This window comes from Protopterus annectens, chromosome 2.part1 (assembly GCF_019279795.1).
Source record: "Protopterus annectens isolate FY-2018-M chromosome 2.part1, PAN1.0, whole genome shotgun sequence".
Taxonomy (NCBI): domain Eukaryota; kingdom Metazoa; phylum Chordata; order Ceratodontiformes; family Protopteridae; genus Protopterus; species Protopterus annectens.
Window position 1 is genome coordinate 746,271,354 of NC_056729.1, and position 24,305 is coordinate 746,295,658.

General features: G+C 39.8%; 1 protein-coding gene across 5 annotated transcripts in view; it reads left to right on the top strand.

Moving 5' to 3' along the window:
* TRIM2 (tripartite motif containing 2) overlaps positions 1-24,305 on the top strand; it is a 1,116,451-nt gene that overhangs the window by 489,621 nt on the left and 602,525 nt on the right. The window contains exon 1 of one of the 5 annotated variants that reach the window (XM_044062464.1): positions 14,017-14,263. The exons of the other annotated variants lie outside the window; for them this stretch is intronic. The gene's annotated coding sequence lies outside the window, so the exon portion shown is untranslated. Of the gene's footprint in view, positions 1-14,016; positions 14,264-24,305 lie in introns of those variants that run through there. 5 annotated transcript variants of the gene reach the window in all.

A 24,305-nucleotide genomic window follows, 5' to 3' on the forward strand; every position in this document is an offset into this window, starting at 1 on the left:
TGCCACATAGGATTTCCTGACTGTTGTGGCGATATGGTTATCGAAGGTGAGACCACTATCCACCTGTGTTCCTAAGTCTCTCATCACACTTTCGATGTTTAGTGTACTGCTACCTATGTGGTAATTCATGGGTACATGTTTTTTTCCAAAGGGGATAACTATACATTTCTTGTCATTAAGCTTGAGCCCATGGCTCTGGTACCAGGCATCTGTTTCTGTAAGGCCCTTTTGTAGGATATCCACATAATTTGGGGATTCAATAATGGCTCCCAGTTTGCAGTCATCTGTGAACTTTGTTAGCCAGAGTCCCTTAGTGTTGGCCTGTACTTCAGAGAAGTAGATGCCAAACAAGAGTGGTCCCAGGACTGAACACTGAGGTACTCCACTTGTCACTTGTCTGGAGCTGGATTTGGAGTCGGCTACTTTTACAGTCTGGGTTCTATCAGTAAGCCAGTTGGCAACCCATCGAGTGACATAGGGATTTATGCCCAGCTTAGTAAGTATATCTATGATTCCAGAGTGGGGGATGGTGTTGAAGGCCTTGTCAAGGTCCAGATAGCTGTGTGGACCACCTTACCCTCGTCCACAGCTCTGGATACTGATTCAAAGAAGTCAATCAGGTTCAGGAGACAAGATCAGCCCTTCACGAACCCAAACTGGGTGGGGTCCAGTGTTTGAAGGATGCCAATGTCTTTGTTTATAAGTTCCATGATAATGCGTTCCATGCCCTTGCAGATCAGGCTCATCAGACTGTTGGGACGGTAGTTCCTGGGATCCAAGGTGGATCCTCCTTGTGGAGTGGGATAACTGTAGCTGTGCGCCACTCAGTGGGCACGAAGCCTGAGGTGACGCTATGATCAAACATGACATTTAGGTGAGGTGCCAGTTCATTTTGTAGTTGATGTAGTACACGGCCCGGGATGTCATCTGGTCCCATGGATGCTGTATTCTTAGCTTTGGAGGGGGCGGTTTCTAACTGTGTGGCTGTGATTACCGGAATTTGGCAATCTTTTGGTAATGAGATGGGCCATTTAGGGGGTGAGAGGGGGGTGAAGTTGGCACTAAAGCGATCTGCCAGGATATTGGCAATATCCTTGGGATCAGTATATTTAATGCCATTCTGTTGTAGCTCAGAGCAGATTTGAGCATTGCCATTTAGATTCTTGACATAACTATAGAACGCTTTGTGGCTGTCTTTGAAATCTTTGGCAATTTTATTTTTGTAACTAGCTTTTGAGGATTGTATGAGGGATCACAGCTTCTTACTGAGGCTGGTGAGGGAGTTTTTTTTGCATCCTGGGATTTTCCTCTTTTCTGCAACAGTTTCTTCCTTCTGTTGTATAGATTTATGCCCATTTGACCAGCAAAGGGAATATCATGGGCTATAGCTAGAAGTGCCAGATGGTAGGTTGTACTCTCTCACCTTCTAGCCCTCCCTCAGGGGTTCACCCTCTATACAGTAACATTTTGACCCAGTACACAGAATCCCCCTTCTCTTGAGAATCAGGCACCTCACCAGCTACATCTCTCAGGCCTTGTAATGTAGGGTCTTAGAGCTGAGCCTGTCTCCAACTCTCTCTTTCTAACCCTTCCTAGCTCCCCTTCCACAGGATGTCTGGCATCCTCTGACAGAGGTGCTTCACTGTCAGCCTGGGTACTACTACTCACCTCTGCCCTTGCAGTCACTCTGTCTAAGGGAATATCAGTACCCACAAGCAGCTGTGGCTCACCTTCAGTCTCACTGCTACAGCATAGCTCCCTCCCTGAAGTAACCATCTCACCAGTCATGGCTGCAAGTGTGTGGTGTGTCTGGGTCTCCCCCAGGCTACTAGACCCACATGCTTGTCTCCAAGTCTGACTGCATGTAACTGCATTAACACACGATATTGCTAATCAAAATCCTTCCCTATCAGGACATCTACAGGATGGTTGTTTGGTACCTTTGTTGTCTCAAGACAACCTACTATTGGCATTTTGTCTTTCCTACTTACTGGCTCTCCCACCTTGCCTCCGTGGACATCTATATGCCACATGGCCCCACTGGTTGCATTCAAAACATTTAACCGTAGGTCCTGTATGTGTCCATGGACAAGTGGCTTCTCCTGCTACTGGCAGATTCTGTTGGGGCTGTCTGGGATGTCCATACTATCAGCACACCGAACCAAACCAGAAATAAAAAATGAACCAGGAGCTGAACTCCAGGAAGCAACCAGTGAACCAGTTAAATGAAAAAACCACGAATTTTGACCTAGGTTTCGTCTTTAATCCGACTTCATCAGAACACAAGTTAATACTAGTAAAAGAAACACCTTATATACACATTTAAAAATGACATCATCTCCAATCAACTAAATGATGTCTTAATACACTCAATTAACACAGTGAAATCAATTAAAAGGCCAGCTTACAACAAAAAGGAAAAACCAAACCCTGTTTCAACCATCATTAAAAACTGTCTTGAAAATAAAATATTTATACTTAAATTAACCTTGTCAGACTAATTTAATACATTCCAAACCTAAAATATTCTTGAATATACCAACTTGTACAAAAACTAAGCATTTAAATAATATAATGTAATGTAAATAAATGCTAAGTCACCCCAATATATTTTTTAATTTTAAAATAGGCATAATAGAAATGCAGTCATTAATACCTGGAAATTCCAGTGCATTAAATAACAACTGCCATTTCGTCTCAGCTATATCTAAATGTACATCCAATTTCCTTCCAAATTTGTCCACAATAATTTGCTGTAGCACACAAAACTTAAATTGATGCCCACTATTGATGTCAATATGCCTGTACAGGGCATTGGTCTTTTTCTTTAGCCTAATATCCGACTGATGTTCAATAATACGATCTCTTAATGCCCTGCAGGTCTTTCCTATGTAGAAGGCTGGACATTGTGTGCACGTAGCCACATACACGACATTTGTAGTGTAGCAATCAAAATGGGCTCCAATCCTAACAGTGATTCCAGCTAACCTAAATACAGCACCCGTAACATTGATCAAGTGACACACACTACATCTACCGCACTTGAAATTACCGTTATTCCTACAATTTACGATTTGTGTGGTGTCACTCTTTTCCAATAATTGCTTAAAGGAAATACCTTTCCTGTAAACACATTTTGGTGGTCCCCCTAATTTCCCACTAACTGTATGATCTATTTTTAAGACTTTCCAATTGTTGACGATAATGTCAACAACATAAGGGGCATCAAAGGAAAAGGTGGTAATAAAGTATAATGCCTGGTCACCACCACTCCGTGCATCAACATCATCGTTCCTGAGACTGATTTCACGCATGGGTACAATATTACCCTCAACATGCTCATGCCTAGTACCCTGTTTTCCATACAATAAGGTCCAATAAACACCATTAGCCCTTTTAAGTTTAACTTCATCAGCTATGCAATCACACAGAGCCAATGGATACCCACGCCTAATAAACATCGACTTGATAAATTCAAGCTCTTTATTGAAATCTTCCTCCAAACTTGTCATTCTCGCTGCCCTGACCATCTGCCCTTTAACTATTGCCTTTTTCTGATGGTCAGGGTGACAGCTTGTGTAACTCAAATATGAGTTAGAGAATGTGGTTTTTCTATGGATAGTGGATACCAAAGTTGAATCAACCGAATTTAAGGCCAAGTGCACGTCCAAATAGTCAATTTCAGCCTTGCTCATATTATAGGTGAATTTAAGGAAATCAACAGAATTGTTGACGAATTCAATGAATTCTCTAAACTTATCATTCCCACCTTCCCAAATGATGAACAAATCATCCAGGAAACGGGTATAAAAACTAATATGGGGCATAAATCTACTAGTGAAAAGAAATTCCTGCTCCCAATATGCCATTACATAATTGGCATATACTGGGGCACACGCCGCCCCCATCGCTACGCCAGTTGTCTGCTTGAAATAAGCACCGTCAAAACAAATAAAATTATTTGTCAACACAATTTCCATTAAACCCACCAACAAATTGATTCTGTCCTGATCAAATAACCCAGTTTTCAATAATTGCACCTCCAACCATTCTAATCCTCTTATTGTAGGGATAACTGAAAACAAGTTTACAACATCTACTGTTGCCATAATAGTGTCGTTGGTAAGTTTAACACTATTTAACCTCTCCAAGAAAGACCACGAATCCTTTGAAATGTAATTAAATACTTTTAAACCCTTCTGTAGCTCAAAATCCAGAAATTTACTTATGAAACAGGTTTTACTACGTTTTCCATCAACAATTGGCCTAAATGCCAAGTTATTCAAACCCTTATGGATCTTAGGTACTCCAAATATCCCACTCACCACTGGATAGTCATTAGCCAAATACCTAAATTCATCCTCATTAATATGCCCCTGCCAAAGTAGGTCCTCAATGTACAAATTAACCTTCCTATAGGCAATGTTTACCTCATTGAGACTAACTTGCTCGTATGTGTCCGTAGCCAATAATGACTTGATACTATTTACATAATCCACCCTGTCAATCAGCACTAAACCATTCCCTTTATCGGGCTTCATAATTCTTATGGAAGTATCATTTATCAAAAAATCCAATAATTTATGTTCCTCAGTAGTCAAATTATCATTAATGTGAAAAACTTTTCTATAACGTGAATTCGCTGCCATTCTGAAATGCTCCCTGATGTCCAGTTCACATATTCTTTCATATGCACTGGTGACGATGTTAACCGGGGGCATATACTTACTTGTTTTTTTCAGGGACAAACCCTCTGAATTTCTATCAACCCCATCAAATAACAATCTCAGGTTCATTTTCCTTACTAACATTTTTAAATCAACCAGAGTGTTAATTAAACCCCCCCGAGCTAGTGGGACAAAAGTTAAACCTTTTGCCAATAAATCAGCATGCTGTTTTCCAATAGCCTTAGTAGAATAATTATATATTTTGAAGTCATTGTGACTATTAACTATAATGACAGGACTACTAGGTCCATGTTGTGCAATTGATGTGAAATTTTCGCCCAAAACTTCTATCAAATCTTCAATTCCACAATCTGAACTATAATTAGCCAAGCTATTTTGTGACACTATGTCAATTTCTTGCCCATTTTCTCCTTCACTAATAATGTTTACATGCGCACTAACTTCCCCAAAAAATGTTGGGAAGGTGTGCAAACTAATGTTGTTCAAAGAAGCACAATCAACCTCGGTGTCATGCCCAGAGATGTTGCTGTCCAAAAGACTACTATCAACTATATCAGAGTGAATTCCTCTGGTGCCCAAAGGTTGCTGAATTTTACCACAACATTCTTTAATATCGCCCTGACCAACATTCACTGTAATCAAGTTCGAATCCACAAAGCTTTCCATTTCATACATGAATGCACTAGCGGTATTCCCCAAAGTTGACCCACTTCCAACTCTGTAATTACAATTAACATTTGATGGCCTACAATCCAAATATGCTCGCCCCATCATACCTGCATCCGTACCATCAGCATATAAATTGAAATTAAAATTAAACAAGTCAACAAAGTCATCCCCATTTGTCCCTGCATTGTTGCTGCTAACAGTAACGTTTTGCGAACATTGTGTGCAAGAATTATAGTTACAAACTTTTTTATCATCATTAAAACCTTTTACATTAACACAAGAATGGTTTTGATCTTGATTTAAATGTCCAAACATTGACTCAGTTTCATGATAAACTAAGTATTCACATATTTCATCCGAACGTGTTGAATCAGAGGTAGCAATCCCCCTAGCACAGTTACCGTTTGAATTGACAGCATATGTGGGCGCGAACACCCCACCAGGCTCACAAGCCGACAAAGGACTATTCTCGGCTGCCGCTACTAAATGCTCAACAAAACTAATGTCAACGCTGTTTAATGGCTGCATGTCACCTCCAAAAAGCCGCTCATTGACTTTACAATATGTACTTACTTCATTGCCATCAATTTCACATCAATTGCACAACATGGACCTAGTAGTCCTGTCATTATAGTTAATAGTCACGATGACTTCAAAATATATAATTATTCTACTAAGGCTATTGGAAAACAGCATGCTGATTTATTGGCAAAAGGTTTAACTTTTGTCCCACTAGCTCGGGGGGGTTTAACTAACACTCTGGTTGATTTAAAAATGTTAGTAAGGAAAATGAACCTGAGATTGTTATTTGATGGGGTTGATAGAAATTCAGAGGGTTTGTCCCTGAAAAAACCAAGTAAGTATATGCCCCCGGTTAACATCGTCACCAGTGCATATGAAAGAATATGTGAACTGGACATCAGGGAGCATTTCAGAGTGGCAGCGAATTCACGTTATAGAAAAGTTTTTCACATTAATGATAATTTGACTACTGAGGAACATAAATTATTGGATTTTTTGATAAATGATACTTCCATAAGAATTATGAAGCTGGATAAAGGGAATGGTTTAGTGCTGATTGACAGGGTGGATTATGTAAATAGTATCAAGTTATTATTGGCTACGGACACATACGAGCAAGTTAGTCTCAATGAGGTAAACATTGCCTATAGGAAGGTTAATTTGTACATTGAGGACCTACTTTGGCAGGGGCATATTAATGAGGATGAATTTAGGTATTTGGCTAATGACTATCCAGTGGTGAGTGGGATATTTGGAGTACCTAAGATCCATAAGGGTTTGAATAACTTGGCATTTAGGCCAATTGTTGATGGAAAACGTAGTAAAACCTGTTTCATAAGTAAATTTCTGGATTTTGAGCTAAAAAAGGGTTTAAAAGTATTTAATTACATTTCAAAGGATTCGTGGTCTTTCTTGGAGAGGTTAAATAGCGTTAAACTTACCAACGACACTATTATGGCAACAGTAGATGTTGTAAACTTGTTTTCAGTTATCCCTACAATAAGAGGATTAGAATGGTTGGAGGTGCAATTATTGAAAACTGGGTTATTTGATCAGGACAGAATCAATTTGTTGGTGGGTTTAATGGAAATTGTGTTGACAAATAATTTTATTTGTTTTGACGGTGCTTATTTCAAGCAGACAACTGGCGTAGCGATGGGGGCGGCGTGTGCCCCAGTATATGCCAATTATGTAATGGCATATTGGGAGCAGGAATTTCTTTTCACTAGTAGATTTATGCCCCATATTAGTTTTTATACCCGTTTCCTGGATGATTTGTTCATCATTTGGGAAGGTGGGAATGATAAGTTTAGAGAATTCATTGAATTCCTCAACAATTCTGTTGATTTCCTTAAATTCACCTATAATATGAGCAAGGCTGAAATTGACTATTTGGACATGCACTTGGCCTTAAATTCAGTTGATTCAACTTTGGTATCCACTATCCATAGAAAAACCACATTCTCTAACTCATATTTGAGTTACACAAGCTGTCACCCTGACCATCAGAAAAAGGCAATAGTTAAAGGGCAGATGGTCAGGGCAGCGAGAATGACAAGTTTGGAGGAAGATTTCAATAAAGAGCTTGAATTTATCAAGTCAATGTTTATTAGGCGTGGGTATCCATTGGCTCTGTGTGATTGCATAGCTGATGAAGTTAAACTTAAAAGGGCTAATGGTGTTTATTGGGCCTTATTGTATGGAAAACAGGGTACTAGGCATGAGCATGTTGAGGGTAATATTGTACCCATGCGTGAAATCAGTCTCAGGAACGATGATGTTGATGCACAGAGTGGTGGTGACCAGGCATTATACTTTATTACCACCTTTTCCTTTGATGCCCCTTATGTTGTTGACATTATCGTCAACAATTGGAAAGTCTTAAAAATAGATCATACAGTTAGTGGGAAATTAGGGGGACCACCAAAATGTGTTTACAGGAAAGGTATTTCCTTTAAGCAATTATTGGAAAAGAGTGACACCACACAAACTGTAAATTGTAGGAATAACGGTAATTTCAAGTGCGGTAGATGTAGTGTGTGTCACTTGATCAATGTTACGGGTGCTGTATTTAGGTTAGCTGGAATCACTGTTAGGATTGGAGCCCATTTTGATTGCTACACTACAAATGTCGTGTATGTGGCTACGTGCACACAATGTCCAGCCTTCTACATAGGAAAGACCTGCAGGGCATTAAGAGATCGTATTATTGAACATCAGTCGGATATTAGGCTAAAGAAAAAGACCAATGCCCTGTACAGGCATATTGACATCAATAGTGGACATCAATTTAAGTTTTGTGTGCTACAGCAAATTATTGTGGACAAATTTGGAAGGAAATTGGATGTACATTTAGATATAGCTGAGACGAAATGGCAGTTGTTATTTAATGCACTGGAATTTCCAGGTATTAATGACTGCATTTCTATTATGCCTATTTTAAAATTAAAAAATATATTGGGGTGACTTAGCATTTATTTACATTACATTATATTATTTAAATGCTTAGTTTTTGTACAAGTTGGTATATTCAAGTATATTTTAGGTTTGGAATGTATTAAATTAGTCTGACAAGGTGAATTTAAGTATAAATATTTTATTTTCAAGACAGTTTTTAATGATGGTTGAAACAGGGTATGGTTTTTCCTTTTTGGTGTAAGCTGGCCTTTTAATTGATTTCACTGTGTTAATTGAGTGTATTAAGACTTCATTTAGTTGATTGGAGATGATGTCATTTTTAAATGTGTATATAAGGTGTTTCTTTTACTAGTATTAACTTGTGTTCTGATGAAGTCGGATTAAAGACGAAACCTAGGTCAAAATTCGTGTTTTTTTCATTTAACTGGTTCACTGGTTGCTTCCTGGAGTTCAGCTGCTGTCTGGGATGTCCACCATGGGTTCCCTTAGTCCCATGAGCAGCACTGGGTGTCCCTTTCCTGTGCAGGGATGCCCTGCTTGCCAGGTGTAGGTCTCCCTTCTTCCCCAACTCGCCTGAAGTAGCACATTGTCTATCAGCTAACCAGATCCTCATGTACTCAGGCAAAGTGCTAATGGCTTGTTCCATCGCCAAACGGTCTGCCAGCCCTTCAAAAGTGGTGACCTGACATCCACTCACCCACCTATGAAAATAACTGCTTAGTTCAGCAACATATTCATACACACTTTCATTTGCCTTTTGTCTATGCTCACAAAACTTTTTGCTATAAGCTTCAGGTGTTAGCTTAAAAAATTTTGGCAAACAATTCTTAACAGCAATTTAATCAAAAAATTTACAGTCGGATATCTTGGACAACACAGTTACAGCTTTACCATGGAGTAAAGGGGTCAGGAACCGCAACCAGAGCCTTTGGTCAACATCATATTGTTTACATACCCTTTCAAACATATGAATGAAACTATCACAATTATCCCCCTCTGTAAACTGCAGAAGAAATGTACTGACCTTTTGTGCTTCTGAGGTCTGGTTACTCCCTTCCCCATTACCTCCATGACTCTGGTGAAGAGTCAGCATCTTCTTTTTATGCTGCCTCTGCCTCTCCTTCTCCTCAGCTTCCAGGCATAGCAGTTTCTCATTCTCTTATGCCTGTAGACATCTCAATCTCTCTGCTGCTTCTGTTTCCAAACTCCTGGCCTCCAACTCAAGTCTCTTTAGCTCCAGATGGATTTTTAATTCCTCTGCAGAAAGCTTGGGCTGTCCATTCTCTGAGTGTTGTACATCTCCACGACCAGTCTGATCGTCCTACTGGTTGCTACTCTCTGATGCAGCTGTGACCAAAGCTGCAATCATGTCTGTGTTAGTCAGGTTTCCATGCACCAGTCCTTTAACCTGGCACATTTCAGCTAACTGGCTCCTTGTCAGCTTGCCATACTCCTCTGCTGACATGCTTGCCTGCTCTCCCTGACTAAGCTAACAAAAGAAATAAAACAATTGTGATCTGAACTCTGAATATTCACTGCGTGGCTGATTTAGAGTATAAAAACACGGTCAGTGGTCACTGTACACAAGCTACAGGAATTCACTATCCACACCACTACAAGCCAATTAGTATGTGATGTGACTAACTCACCACTATCAAACAATTAATATTTGATGTGGATATCCCACCATGGCCAAACAATTAATATGTGATGCCCCTCACTGGTGCTAATTGTGAGGATTGAGGCTCCTTAATTACTGGGCCAGTGCCTGGGCGTTACACTCCTTATAACATATGGATCACGCTAATTTTCCTACCAACACTATTTTTTGTGTCGAGCATCAGTTACAATGTATTTTTTTTACCTTGAAAGCTGATGTACATAGTTTGTAGTCTGATAACTCTTTCAGTAACCACCACTTCAGAATGCTGGATATGCAAGTGACTTTATGCTATTTTTAGCATAGATGATGAACAGGAATGGTTCCAGCACTGACCTCAGGCGAGTACGTGATCTCATCAGCATCTCCGTGACTGTTGTAGTCTTGCCAACTTTGAGTGATTGCTTTTATCTGTATCTCTAGTTTAGATCCAGTTTTGCACAATTTAGTAGTCCCTTCAGCCCCTGGTGAGGCCTTGCTGAAAACTCCAAATACACTGTCATTTTTTGATCTCCATAATCAGCCTTGGCTGTGACCTAACCAGATAACACCGAATGGGTTTTGCTAGATTTTTGGCTTGCAGATTTGTAATACACTGCTTTGTGTTGGCTTTTCTGGGGGGGGGTTGCAAATGAGGATAGTCACCCTCCCAGTGAAAGAACAGATCTTATGAAGTTCTTGATCTTTTGTTTGCTTTAGTAATACATTACTGTTGTTGGTTATTTAGGAAGGCTAAATATACCTTGATATTTGGTGGTCATCTAGAAAAGTTTGCTTATACCTTGGCACACTCCATTCAGGACATTTTTGACAAGCAGCTTTGAGCTCTTCAATGTAGGTTAGAAGGAATCGAGCTTTTCTTCCCAATTTAGTTTATTTTTGTAATCTAATCTAGAAGTTTTTGCTTCTGTGCAGTATTTTTGTAGGATAGTAATTTTAGCCAACTACCATATGCCCACTCCATTAATGCAGTCTGTTTTGGAGGTAGCTTTTGATTTTATCTGCAGTTGCATAAAGTGACTCAGTAAGGAAGTATCCCAATGAAGTAGATCAAATTCCTACAATGATTTCATTATTGCTTATTTAACTGACTGCTTTTCCTTCCCTCCATTAGGCCAGATCAGCAGATTTAATTATTTCACCGTAAGGGTGGTTACTGTCCAGAGGTGAAAGTTGCTGAAGCACAGAACTGTCATGGTAAAGGTTAACAGACGTTAGACTTTTAATTGCATGCAATCATTCTTTATACATTCTTCATATATGTCACAAGTCATGGGTTTTCACCTCCACCATAGTACCTCCACTGCCCTCCTTAACTTCATTAATACTGTTAACAGAGAAATTATGGTAAACTTGTATCTGCTGTTTTTCTTGATCTAGCCAAAGCTTTCAGCACGGTCTCTCACCCTTTTCTAGTTACCTGTCTGACAGACTGCTGGCAGTAAAATGTCTCACTGTCAGCTAATCCTTTCTCCCTGTTGCAGTTTGGTTCCACAAGGATCAATACAGGGACCTATCCTGTGTCAGCATCTTTGTTAATGCTCTTGATCTAGCCAGGAAGAATACTACCTTGATAGAATCACCTGCATGCTGTACTATAATCTGCTCAGCAAACAACCTTGATTCCCTACTAAAATTGGCCCAGGAATCCTCCTATAGAAAAATGGTTGACTACGTCCTAGATACTTCTAAACCCTAATAAAACTAAATACATTTTCTTCACTCCCAAACACCTCGCAGTAACGAAAATGTCCTTCACTACTACCTCTTCCAGCAATACTAAAATAGAACTAAAATAGAATTTGTCACATAAAATAAACTACTAGGAGTTTACATACACAGACCTAAACTTTGATGTCCACATTCAACATACAGTGAAAAAAAAACAGCAAAAAATGAGCACTGTCTATAGGGCAAAGCTCGAGCACTGCAGGATGTTATATCACCACCTCCTCATACTGCCTACTGTCCTCTCCTCAGCACTGATACTGACAAACGTCCATCTAACTGAACTAAACAAGCTCAAGCAGTGCTACATGATCACATTTGCACAGTCTTCTTCATCAGCTCAATGCTCCCAACTATCTATTATCCACAGTCTAATAAACCAAATGACTGTCCATCTATAACTAACCTTGTACAACCTACAACAGAAGTGTGTGCTCTTATGACAAAGATAAATGCTGTTTCGTCTACTCCCATCAAGAGTCAAAAACCTGGAACTCCATCTCCTTAACACTGCGACAGGACTGTTTGCTAAAGTTATTCAGATTGCAGCTCATGTCTCACTCAGCTCTTGGCTCTACAAATGTGCTGCACCAGATTAGCTCATCACTCCTCTTCAGCCTTATCCCTTCTCAAATCCCACTATACCTCCTCCTACCTGTACTGTAACTCGCTCCTCCCCATTTTTATACTCCATCGTCAACTGCCGTGTCTTAAATTTCTCAAACTTACCTCTCTCATTATTATAATGCTTGTAATACATTTTCTCTTCTGTTATGGATGGATGTCTCTCTCTTTTATCAGATTTGATATGTAGTTCTCCCTCTTTTGGAAAAAGTTGTAAGGAATATTGTATATTATTGCCTTTCAAATGCTAGTATCACTTTATCTATTACTGTCATTTGTACGTTGGAACCTTTCTCCCTGGGCCGCCTCTGAAAAATGGGTTATGTGGCCAGTCAGGCTTTCCCGGTAAACAAGAGCAATGGTAAATAAATAATAACTAGAAGTAATAATTGTAGTGTCAGTGGTATGACAGGTAGGTAGCACACTCACCTTTGGTGGAAATGGCTGTGGGTTCTATTCCTACACCCAGTATATCACTTATTGACACTACAGTGCAGCATAAGGGGGGGGTGCACTCCCTGAGTGTATCATCCTTCAGATGACATGTTAAGCTGAGTCTCCATCTGCTTGAGTTAGTGGTAGCTAAGGTGAATGTAAAAGATCCCATAGCACCTATTGAGAATGAGTAAAGGAAGCAACCTTATGCCCCGACCAAATTTCTCCTAATAGTATAAGTACCACCTCGAGTCTCTCCTGAAAACAGGCTACTACCCTTGTGGGATTAACATGGTCAACCAAGGATAAATAAATAAATAAGTCAGTGGTCATGGATTCAGGTGCGTCTTAGCTGTGAAATATCATGCAAGTCATCTGTGAAGTCTTTACAATCTGTGCGCGCACACGCACACACACGCACACACACACACACCGTCAAATTTCTTTTTTTTTCTTTATTTTTTCTTTTATGTATTAAGCACCATTTGAAAATTCTGTGACTGCATTTCACATTTGGGAAGTAGCTGTTGTCTCCAAAATTTGTCCTGTCTTGTGTTGCTTTGCCTGTAGCAGACACTTCTAGAATACTTGGCGTAGTAATGAAAATAGTTGCTTCTGAAATTTTAATTTCATTGTTTGAAAGTAACATGCATTCTTTAAACGTTACTATTTGTAAAGTTTGAGCAGCTGTTGAACCTGCTTTGTCTTCATTTTTTTTGTGTGTCTGACCCCTTGTGCTGCACTTTTTTTCTATACAGAGCTGCCTGTACTGATCAGGCCTTCTGTCTATGTACGCCGCACTTTGACTTTGCCTTTCTGACACCAGTGAAAATGTTGTATGGTGTATGGAGCTCATAAATGGTAAATTTCACACACACTGCTCTTACACAAGGTTTTAGATCAGCTTTCATTTGTTCACTTTCTGTGCTCCTACATCACTTTGTTTGGGTGTACAGAGCTATTCATTTTTTTTTTGTAACAGGAGTGCATATAATCTGCAAATGCAGTATTTCTATTTTTTTTCAAGCACTGCTTGTAAGAAAGTCGGTCATTTGCATTTATTTTTCTTTTCTATTGTATCTTGTAGCAGAAATAATACCTTTTACAGCATCAACTTCCTTTGACTGTAGACATCCTATAACAGTCTGCTGGTGCCTACGCACTTGGTGATTCAGAATGCTCAGCTGATTTATTCATTTTTGATAAAGCAGCAAAGCTGCTGGCTGCTTAGTGCTGCATCCCTATCCCAGCATCCCTTGCCCAGTTTGCTGCAGTCTTACAGCACAGACTCAGTGAGGAAAAGGTATAGTAAATAAAGACTGATTGGTTTGCATTCCAAATGCTCCTCCACCCCTTTTATTTGCTTGTCAATGACCCAGAATTTGTTTTGCTGATGCCGGTCTCCCTAGGCCTTTTGTCAAGCTCTTTTCCCACTGCACCTGACCTTCTTTCCTTGGAGTGGAGCCTTATTCCTCATAACAGGACCATGCCGCTGCTCTCTGATGATGGCTGTGCTCGGGTAGGGAGTTCTACATACTTATGCATGCTGCTTGTTGAATGACTTTGTGTTTGGATGCTGTTGCTGCGATAGATGGGATATCTGGGGCAATGCCAGAGAGCTTTGCTGAGAAGAATGCATGCAGTGTTTTATTGCTGCCTTATTGATGCTTGTATGTTCCATCCCCTTTGGATCTCTAGCTCAGGTTGTTCTTTTCTGTAAGTGGGCTGGGTGATGCAGATTGATATAATTTTTTATTTCTTGTGTCTTGGGCATGCTGCTAACTGGTTCTTGGATTTCATTATTTTGTACTGGTTTGTATGCACTGACAGCAAAAAGCACTTGCATTTTATAGCTATAGGGAAACCCCAGAGGTCATGCAGGGGGAACCTTTTCAAACACTAACCTGTAAGATGCGTGACAAGATGGAGATTCCCTGTGCAGGCATGATGCCTTGCATGCATTTCTTTATGCTTTGTTCTGAATGTTTTTAGTGTGTATCTTTGCAGTTCACATTTGTAAAACTTAGTTGTGCTGAAGAATAATAGTCTTTTTTTCTGGAATATTTAACTCTCATTTGAACAAACATGCTATACCTCAAGGTACAGAATTAATACAGAGGACTGGTCGTTCAATAACACCCACCTCTTGAATGGTGTCTCCTGTGCTGAGAATTACACTGCCAGTGGCATGTAGCAGGATTAACTCTTTCATCATTCAGTGTTCTATACACTCACCCCTATAATGAGAAGCCAAGTGCTTAGCCTTGTATTGGAATGTAAGAATGTTGCTGCTGAATTATTTATCAGTGTTTCCTATGAATTTGCTGACTGAACTGTCTCTGTTAATGTAACAGACTTGTAGCTTGCTGGAATGTCCACACAGTTTGCTTCTGCTTTGCAGCACAATAATCTCACATCATGAGGGCTTCTGTATTCCGAAATTGCTGCAGGGCACATACGGCTATTGATAGTGTGATAAATAGAATGACTGAACAGACTATGCACATGCTAGTGAGGGTGACGTACAAACAAGTGGAAAAAGTATATTTTACAGAAATATCAAACCTGGAAGAACTTGTATGCTGTGTGTTTATTTGGTGTGTTTTTGTGCTATATGTGCACCCTTTATTTGCTAAGCAGAGAGTCTTTCCCAGAATACTTTTCTGAATTTATAACTCCACAGAGTATAATGGTTTTATCAAGCTTTGTAGATCTACATTTTTCTGTGATAAAATAAAACCCTCACCTCGACAGTAGATGATGCAGGTGTTAGTTGACTCACAGTCCGATTTCACCTAAACTGTTGAGTCGGAAGTTTAGTGTTCTTTCTACTTTATGCTCAGGTCTGTTTTATTTCATTATGTATTTATTTATTTATTTATTTTATTTTTTTATCTGTTTACGCAGTGCACTTTATAAAGTTCACATTATCACTCCAGGTTTTCTGCACTATGGTTTATGTACTCTAGCTTCTTTCTTAAGTCATTAACTTGTGTGACCATGCATGTAATTGCTAAACTGTGTACATGGTTTTAGTCCTCTGTTGTTGATATGGTTTTCTTAAAGGTGACATTCAAAATGAGTATGTAACACACACCCATCAAACCCAACTTTTAATACCTTAAGTAGCCACCAAAACACGTTGGGTAATGTAAAAGATAAAATGTATAGACCACAGCATACTCCACTTCATAGGTACCTGCAAACTGTGAAATTGTGTACTTTGTTACGTATGGTGTCACATGTATGCATGCAAACCATCTAGTCCATACATAAGATAAATGGTACTAACTGGGATCCACATTTAGTTGTACTATAAATGTAAATGTCTACATTACATTTTCTTTCTTACTTCGTTTCCACTGAGTATACTTTAAGGACTCCATTCTCTAAATAGAAGGGTCACAGCAGACATTAAGATTCATTTCTATCATCCTGTCTGTAAATAATCGCAGTTCTACTTTTAGGAATGTCTACTAGAAATAATCACAATACATCAGGCAAGGTTTTATCTTTGACTTTTGAACAGGGAAGGTCCTTTTTAATCTGATTTTGTGAACTTTGTGGAGCAATGGATTTAAGATGCATCAACCCTCCTCTGCCATTGAAGCAGGATGATATATTGGTGGTACCCAGTAAGCCAGGAATATTCCACTTTCAGCAGGTGGAAATAAGGTAGGGCTTTATGACCCCTTTCAGGTCACTGTCTTGACAACTTTTTGGGGCCCTTCAAAATGAAGGGGAAGAGTTATTGCAGATCATCCCCATCAGTTTTGCTTCTTTTGCTATACAGTATAATATAAACTGGTGTCATACTGACATTCATTTGTGTGTATTCCCTTCATACTGACATATTCACTTTTGTGTATTCCCTTCATATACCTGTTCTCAACTGTCCAGATTTTCACCTCATATTTCTGGTCTCTTTCTCATAAAATTTATGATTTTCTGGCAAATCACTGAGGCTGGAAATCGCTAAATAATGACAAACATTTGTATTTCACACTTCATATTCTTAAGAAATTGCATACTAATGCAAAAACTTTTATTAAGTTTATAAGATTAGTATTTAAAATCTGTCCCTGTTTTGGCCTTTTGTCCCCACATTAATTTTGGGTTTGCCCAGAAATCTTGGGGTAAGTGGTTGAGAGATCTGCATATTGACATATTCGCTTTGTGTCTATTCCCCTTCAGTCATCTGTCAGGTGCTGCACATTTTACTGAGATCAAACTTGCTGAATTGAATACCTGCGTTTTTTTTTTTTTTTTTTTTGAATGGGTTCCTGTGAGGTTTATTTGGCCTTTCCACTAAGGCGCTGTGATTTCAGAGTTGCTACACAGTTTCACGGTATGTGCATCTCTTCAGTTTTCTGAAGTCACCTTGTATTTGCCTGAATCTGATGTGCTATTTAGTTTGGCATCTTGGCGGAGCAACACAAGGCTGCCTGTGATGCATTCACTGACTGCTGAATGCACTTGACTGAATCGGTTACTAACCCAGATGATGATTGTTGTTTTGCTTTAATATTTGCTCACTGACTAAATCCATTTCCAGGCTGTTGGCCATCAAAAGTCGCACCTGCAGCTGAGGCTTTCTATTTATAGAAGGTATTTTGAGGGACTGTGTTAAATATCTCTCAGAAGTGAAAGTGAAACATTTCACATCACATCCATTGTATGTATTTGTCTGAAGTAATTCAGTATGAATTATCTCAGTCTGTCAGGAAGGCAGCTGTCCAGCTTACTGCAGAAGCTGTAACTGGATAGTGAAAGTGCCAGACCCCTCCCCCACTCCACTTATTCTAATGCTTCCAGCCTTTTTGCATTCTTTGCTGACTGACATGTCTTTTCTTTTTGACTGAAAAGATTTAATATGCAAAGCACAGAAGAAAGTGTGTATTGTTACGACTGTGCAGTGCATTAAAGCAAGCCATCAGAAGTGTTTTGCAGTGGATGGAAAGAGACAGCAGTTGAAAAGAAAAAAACAGATATGAGCCTTGAATGTAGCAAATATAAATATATGTGCAAGATAAAGTAATATAGTAAATATAAATATTTGTGCAAGATTAAGTAACTGTGTCACATTTTAATGCAATCAGATTTTGAAGGAAAGACACTTGATGAAATTGGTGAACAAGTAGATTTTTGTAATTTGGACTTGAAGTATAAAAAGGTCATAAAACAAACTTAACAAGTGTTTGACCTGTAAGATTGTGGATGGGATTTGAAGATGAGGTGTGCTATGCCCCTGTCTTTCATTTCAGTCCTAGCTGTGTGCTGTAAAGTGTCATCTCGCAGTTTTTGACTGAAACAATGAGTTCTTCAGTGGTGCTGCTGATGCTGCAGAAGATGAAAGTAGGTCATTTAGGAATGAGGCAGACATTCTGGTTTTATACCCTTAAATTATTGTAGTTCTTCTTTACCTAAACTCTCTCTCTGGCTTTTTCACTTCGGCTGTTTCTTTGCTGTAGTGATGTCTGACTGGGGCTTTTAGAAATAGCTACATTCAGTTTATGATCTGAATTTCCTGTCAGTTGTTCTCAATATAAATGTTGAAAATTTATTATACCATTTTGTTGACTTCAGGCTAAGACCACAGTCCCCTGCTCTACCATTACTGACTTTCATTTTAAGTTGCTGGACAGAACATCAAGGTAGTATATTACCATGTACATCTTCCGGAGTTTTTTTAGTGAGAGAATTGCTCACTATAAGCTGTTAATGACCAATAGTACTAGTCCAGGCATAGCAATGATACTATAACTGGTATAAGCACCATTGCATTCTGTGCTAGTACAGTCGTAGAGGAGTTTTCTGTGTGTGTGTGTGTGTGGGGGGGGGGGGTATTCCCCGTCTTGCAAAATCACAGCATTCTATAACTGTCCTGGTTCTGATTATGGATGATCAATATAAAGGGCAGGAAAGGTCCTTCAAGGGGAAATCACTGCACTATGCAAGCCAGTGAAAATGGTCAGAACAAGACCAGGAGAATTCCTGACCTATTGTGCCACATGGCAGCTATTGTGGTTTTTCATATCGCACAATTTTTTTTGTTCCCCAGACGTACTTTTCAGTCAGCAGCAGCAGTGGGTTACATTGAAGGTAAAGTGTGATCTGCTTGTATAATTGGCGCTAAGCCTTTGACACTGAAATCCATGTAGTGCCTGATAACAATAAACTACAATGTGTTTAAGGAATGGTCCAAGAAAGTTCCCTTCCAAAGAGACTAGCAGCAATAATAAATAAACTATTGCTGTGACTTCAATTCCATCTTTGACTGTTACCATTCAGAAGAAAGTGTTCTACAAACTTGTGCTTTGCAGAGTTTAGCTGTCACTTTCATGTATAATCTGGAAATCTCTTTCCTCATAATGTTTGTCATTTTTGAAAAGAGGAATTTTTTTAGTAGAAATCCGCACAGTAACCCTTCCAGACGATAACCCACCCTCTTCCCAGTTTTGTATTTTACAAAACTTTGATATTTGGTCTTGTGGCATTTTTTATTTTCATTATCTAGAGACCAATCGTCCATCTCCCAGGTCAATGTCTCTGCTAAACTCTAACGGACATCCGGTAGAATATGACCATTGCTAGGGCAGGCAGTGAGTGTGAAGTGTGGTCCTAGTATGCAAACATTATAGCCCACTTTTATTAGCTGTCTTTGGAAGGAATGCATTTGGGAGCAGAAGGGAGTAGTACCAGTCCAAATTCTGCCTCCTCTCAAGTCTCTTTCAGAAGGTGATTACTGATGCCAGCTTGCCACTCCATAATTGAAAGGCAGCTGCAAAGAAAGACCATAGCTCCCTTCCTGGCTAATTAACCACAAACTTGTACTTAACCCCACGAAAGCAAAGCATACAATTTGATACTGTCCAGAAACTTAAATCATTAAAGTAACTTATTACTACCCTTAGTGGCATACCAATAAAATGATCAACTTTCAAGTATCTTGGTTTGTGGCTTGACCACAAACCCATATTGAGCGATTGGGAGCAAAGGTTAACTTACTTCTACCTATACAACCCAGCCAAGACAGCTGAAAAAGGAGTCATTTTGCCTCAGCTCTTGCCCATAACATCCACATCCTGTAAAAAAAAAAAACTACTCCACTCTGCAAACTGTCAGTCTGTTGCATCTTCACCATTCATCCTCTCATGAGCACCACTGATTCATCCTAGAAAAAGCCAAATGGCTGCCAGTGCATCTCAGAGAAGATCTTTTACAAGGTGTGGTCGGCTTCAAACTCCTCCAGCTTAACTCATTCACAGCCCCGACAGCCAAATGTTATACCAAACACACACACACACACACACACACACACACACACACACACACACACACACACACTCACTCACTCTACAACTTCAGACACCTTTTTAGACCGCACAAACTAGACTACAATGCACTAAGCACACTTTCTCTATCCTTGCTCCTAAGCTCTGGGAATACTCCCTCCTAGCACTGGGAATACTCCCTCCTACCTAAAGGAACTGCAACTCCCCTTCCCCACTTTCAGAGCACACATTAGTACTGAAGTATTCCGCTATACCTAATCAAGCTATACTACCCACAAGGCAGGCAATATCACCCAAGAGGCTTTTCAACCTCTACCTTTGCTCTCACTTTCATCTACGAACAGCTCTTAACTCCACCTCCCCCAACTCTTCCCTTTCTTCACTGTAATCACAATTCAGCATTTCATCCATGATGCAGACCTATAATTCAAATATGTATATGTACAATTTACAAATTGTCTGTTCCCCTTTATTTCACTGTGAATTTTCACCAGGGCAGTACCTACGGTGGTCAGTTATGATTAGTGTACTACTCTAGTAAATAAATTTAAAACAAAGAAAACCACAGACACGAAGGTGAACCAAAACTGTTAATCCAAATAAAAGGAAAGGAAGGACCTCGGAAGCTTTAAATGCAAATTGCAAAGTTTTTAATCCACGACAGCCACAAGACAAGAAATATCCACTACACAGCAACGGAAAGGCACCAACATAAACGCTATTAAATCCAAGTGCGTTTTCGTTTGTATCCCAACACTTCATCAGATGTGATTTGTTAACCAAATCTATCTAATATATATACTCCATTCAATAAATCAATTAAAAAGTTCATCAATTAAATTAATAAATTAAACCATTTAAAAAGACATCCTTTAAAATACTCAAATAACTTTGTTAATATAACCCCATTTCATTATGTGCAAAACAATTTTAAAATATTCAAATTTCATACAAAATTGAACAATAAATATATACTTTTATATTCCTACAAGCATTATGTTATTTATGTATTAAATTGTATAAAAATGCAATGTCTTGATTAAAACAGAAGTATTTAGCCAGTGAATTAACTGCCATCTAGTGGCCATTTATAATTATTGTAGCTGAGTTGTTAATTCCTTAGTAGGATTTTCTTAAAAAAAACTTTTCATAAATAAATACCTATTATTTCATAATCAATGTATAGCTAAACTCTTAGGAGCTAGAATAATTCATATATAAATATTTAAAAACAACTTAAAAATGACATAATATTATAAATGGATAAAATAATTAATGCACTAGACACAAACAAAAATAAGGAATAAAAAAGGAGATATATTACAATTTAGCTGCCCTTAACTTTAAAATAGGAAGTATACATGTCTTTTAAATGCATATCAATTCTGCTGTATGCAATATTTATTTCATTTTTGGATACTATTTCGTATTTGGTGTTCATAGGTTCATAGGTTCATACTAGGCTATCTGCCCGAGGGCATTTACAAGCCTAGCCCATAGTTTTGTGGCTTACGCCACCCCTTTAGTATGGGGAACTATACCCATTATTTTGCTGTGCCTCTGTTGAGCAGTGACACTGAGGTAATCCCTGGGGTATATCTGCGATCTCCCATCCATTGGTCAAGATTTCTCTTGAACAAGGCCAGCGAGGTGCTCTGCCTCACATATACCGGGATTTTATTCCACAGCATAGGGAGTCTTTGGGTGATGAATCTATCCCTCCAGCACGTCTATTAATATAGCCGTCGAGGGTTTCGTCTCCCGCCCTTGTGGCTCTGACGGATCTAGATTTTATGAGGTGAAGCATATTCATCAAATCTGGGTTTGACATGGCCTTGTATGTTAGGCAAAGGTCACCTCTGAGCAGTTCAGCGGTGGCGACTGAATAGAGCTGGAGTTCTTTCAGTCGGGCAGCATAGGACAGATGTTTGAGACCCTTTATCCTTTTGGTGAGGAACTTTTGTGGCCTCTCCAGCTGCTGCAAGTGTCGGGTCAGATACATTCCGAATGGGGCATTGTACTCAATCATTGGTCTGATGAGTGATGAGTATAGGGAGACTATGACCTCCCTTGATCTAGATGAGAATCCCTTCATGATAAGGTGGGCAATGTAGAAGGTCTTCCTAACTACTTTAGCTACATGGGTGTCGAATGACAGACTACTATCAACCTGGGTCCCCAGGTCCCTGATAACTTCTTCTGTACTCAGTGGATTGCCACCTATTTGGTAGCTAGGGGTAACCTTGTTTTTCCCGAAGGGTATGACTATGCATTTTTGGCATTTAACTTTAGGCCATGGCTCTGGCACCAGTTATCTGTTTCTGTGAGACCCTTCTGAAGGATATCTGTGTCAGATGTGTTTTCTACTATGGCGCCCAGTTTGCAGTCATCTGCAAACTTTGTCAGCCATAACCCTCCTGTGTTTGCTTGTACTGAAAAGTAGATGCCAAACAAGAGTGGGCCCAGGACTGAGCCCTGTGGTACACCACTTGTGACAGGCTTTGAGTCTGACATGGCGCCAGCAACTCTGACCCTGTGGGTTCTGTCACTCAGCCAGTTTGCAACCCATCTTGTGATGTATGGGTTAACATTTAAGCTGATGAGTTTTTCAATGATACCCGAGTGGGGTATTGTATCAAAGGCCTTCGCCAGATCGAGGTAGGCTGTATGGACTGCCTTTCCCTCATCAATGGCTTTGGTGACTGTTTGAAAAAGTCAACCAAGTTTAGAAGGCATGATCTGCCTTTGACAAAGCCAAACTGGGATGGATCCAAAGTCTGCAAATTCCTATGTCTTTATTTATGAGGTCCATTATGATCCTCTCCATGGCTTTGCAGATAAGGCTTGTCAAGCTAATGGGCGGTAATTTCCAGGGTCGGTGGAGGCACCGCCTTTGTGAAGTGGGACCACAGTTGCAGTGCGCCACTCCTGGGTACATATCCAGAGGTAAGACTATGATTAAACAGCTGTCCTAGCTGTGGGTTTAATTCCTCGTTGAGTTGGAGCACACAGCCGGGGACACCATCAGGTCCCATGGATGCTGTGTTTTTGCTTTGGAGAGAGCAGTTCTCACTTGGGCGTTGGAGATGTTTGGGGGCTGCAATCGCTTGGTATAGATATCTCTCCTTTTGGGGAGGGGAGAAGTTTGCACTGAACCTGTCAGCCAGTATGTTGGCAATGTCTGTAGGATCAGTAATCTTCACATCATTTTGAACTAGTTCTGAGCATATCTGGGAGTTTCCTCCCAGGTTTCTAACATAGCTAAAGAAGGCCTTATGATTGTCTTTTGAGTCTTTAGCTATTTTTCTCTCAAAATTTGCTTTGGATGATTTTATGAGAGCTCTTAGTTTTTACTTATAGTGATCAAGGGTGTCTTACCTTTTAAGGATTTTGCTCTATCTTGTAGTAGCTTCCTCCTTTTGTTGTAGAGTTTGTTTATGGCTGGGGTCCACCAGAGTGGACGCTTGCCTTTGGTACAAAGAGTCTTTGTTTTGCTTGGGATTGCCTTATCCATACAGTCCTGCAGGTGCTGGTAGAAGGCATTTGTAAGTGATTCAGCGGCTTGAGTAGTGTTTTCCGTCGGCTCGGGGCCTTAAAGGAGACCACACTAGTCTTTAGAAGTGTGAAGTCGGCTTCGAGAAGTTCTTTACTGTGGTCTTTTTATTTCAGGTGGGGTGGGATGAGGACCTCCAGCGAGATTAGTTGTGATCTGATCTCACCAGTGAGGGGTATACTTCGGTGTTGAACATTGTGCTCCCATGTTCGTGATGATGAGATCAAGTATGTTTTCTCCTCTTGTGGGGATGGTGACTAGTTGTTCCATGGCATTTGAGTTTATGAATTCCAGGAACTTTTGGGCTAGGGTGTTTGGGCTTGAATAGTGTTCCCAGTCTATATTAGGGTAATTGAAGTCACCTAGTATGATGGTGTTTGGTGATACATTTATCCCTCTAGTGTTTTCAGGAAGGCCATGTGAGGTTCCTGAGTTTGTGAGGGTGGCCTGTAACATGCTACAATTTGCAGAGCAGTCTTGCCTATGGTTAATTGCACCTGGATGGTCTCCGATGCATGTTGCCACCAGTCTTGAGGTGTGGGTGTCTTTGATGAATATGGATACCCCCTCCTTTCTTGGTATTGTCCGGATTTTGGGGCGGAACGCATGATAAGAGGTAAAACCTGATAGTGCTGGGGTGCTCTCAGGAGCCTTGAACCAGGTTTCTGTCACTGCACAGACATCGATGTTCTCCATACTGAGAAGGGCCTCGA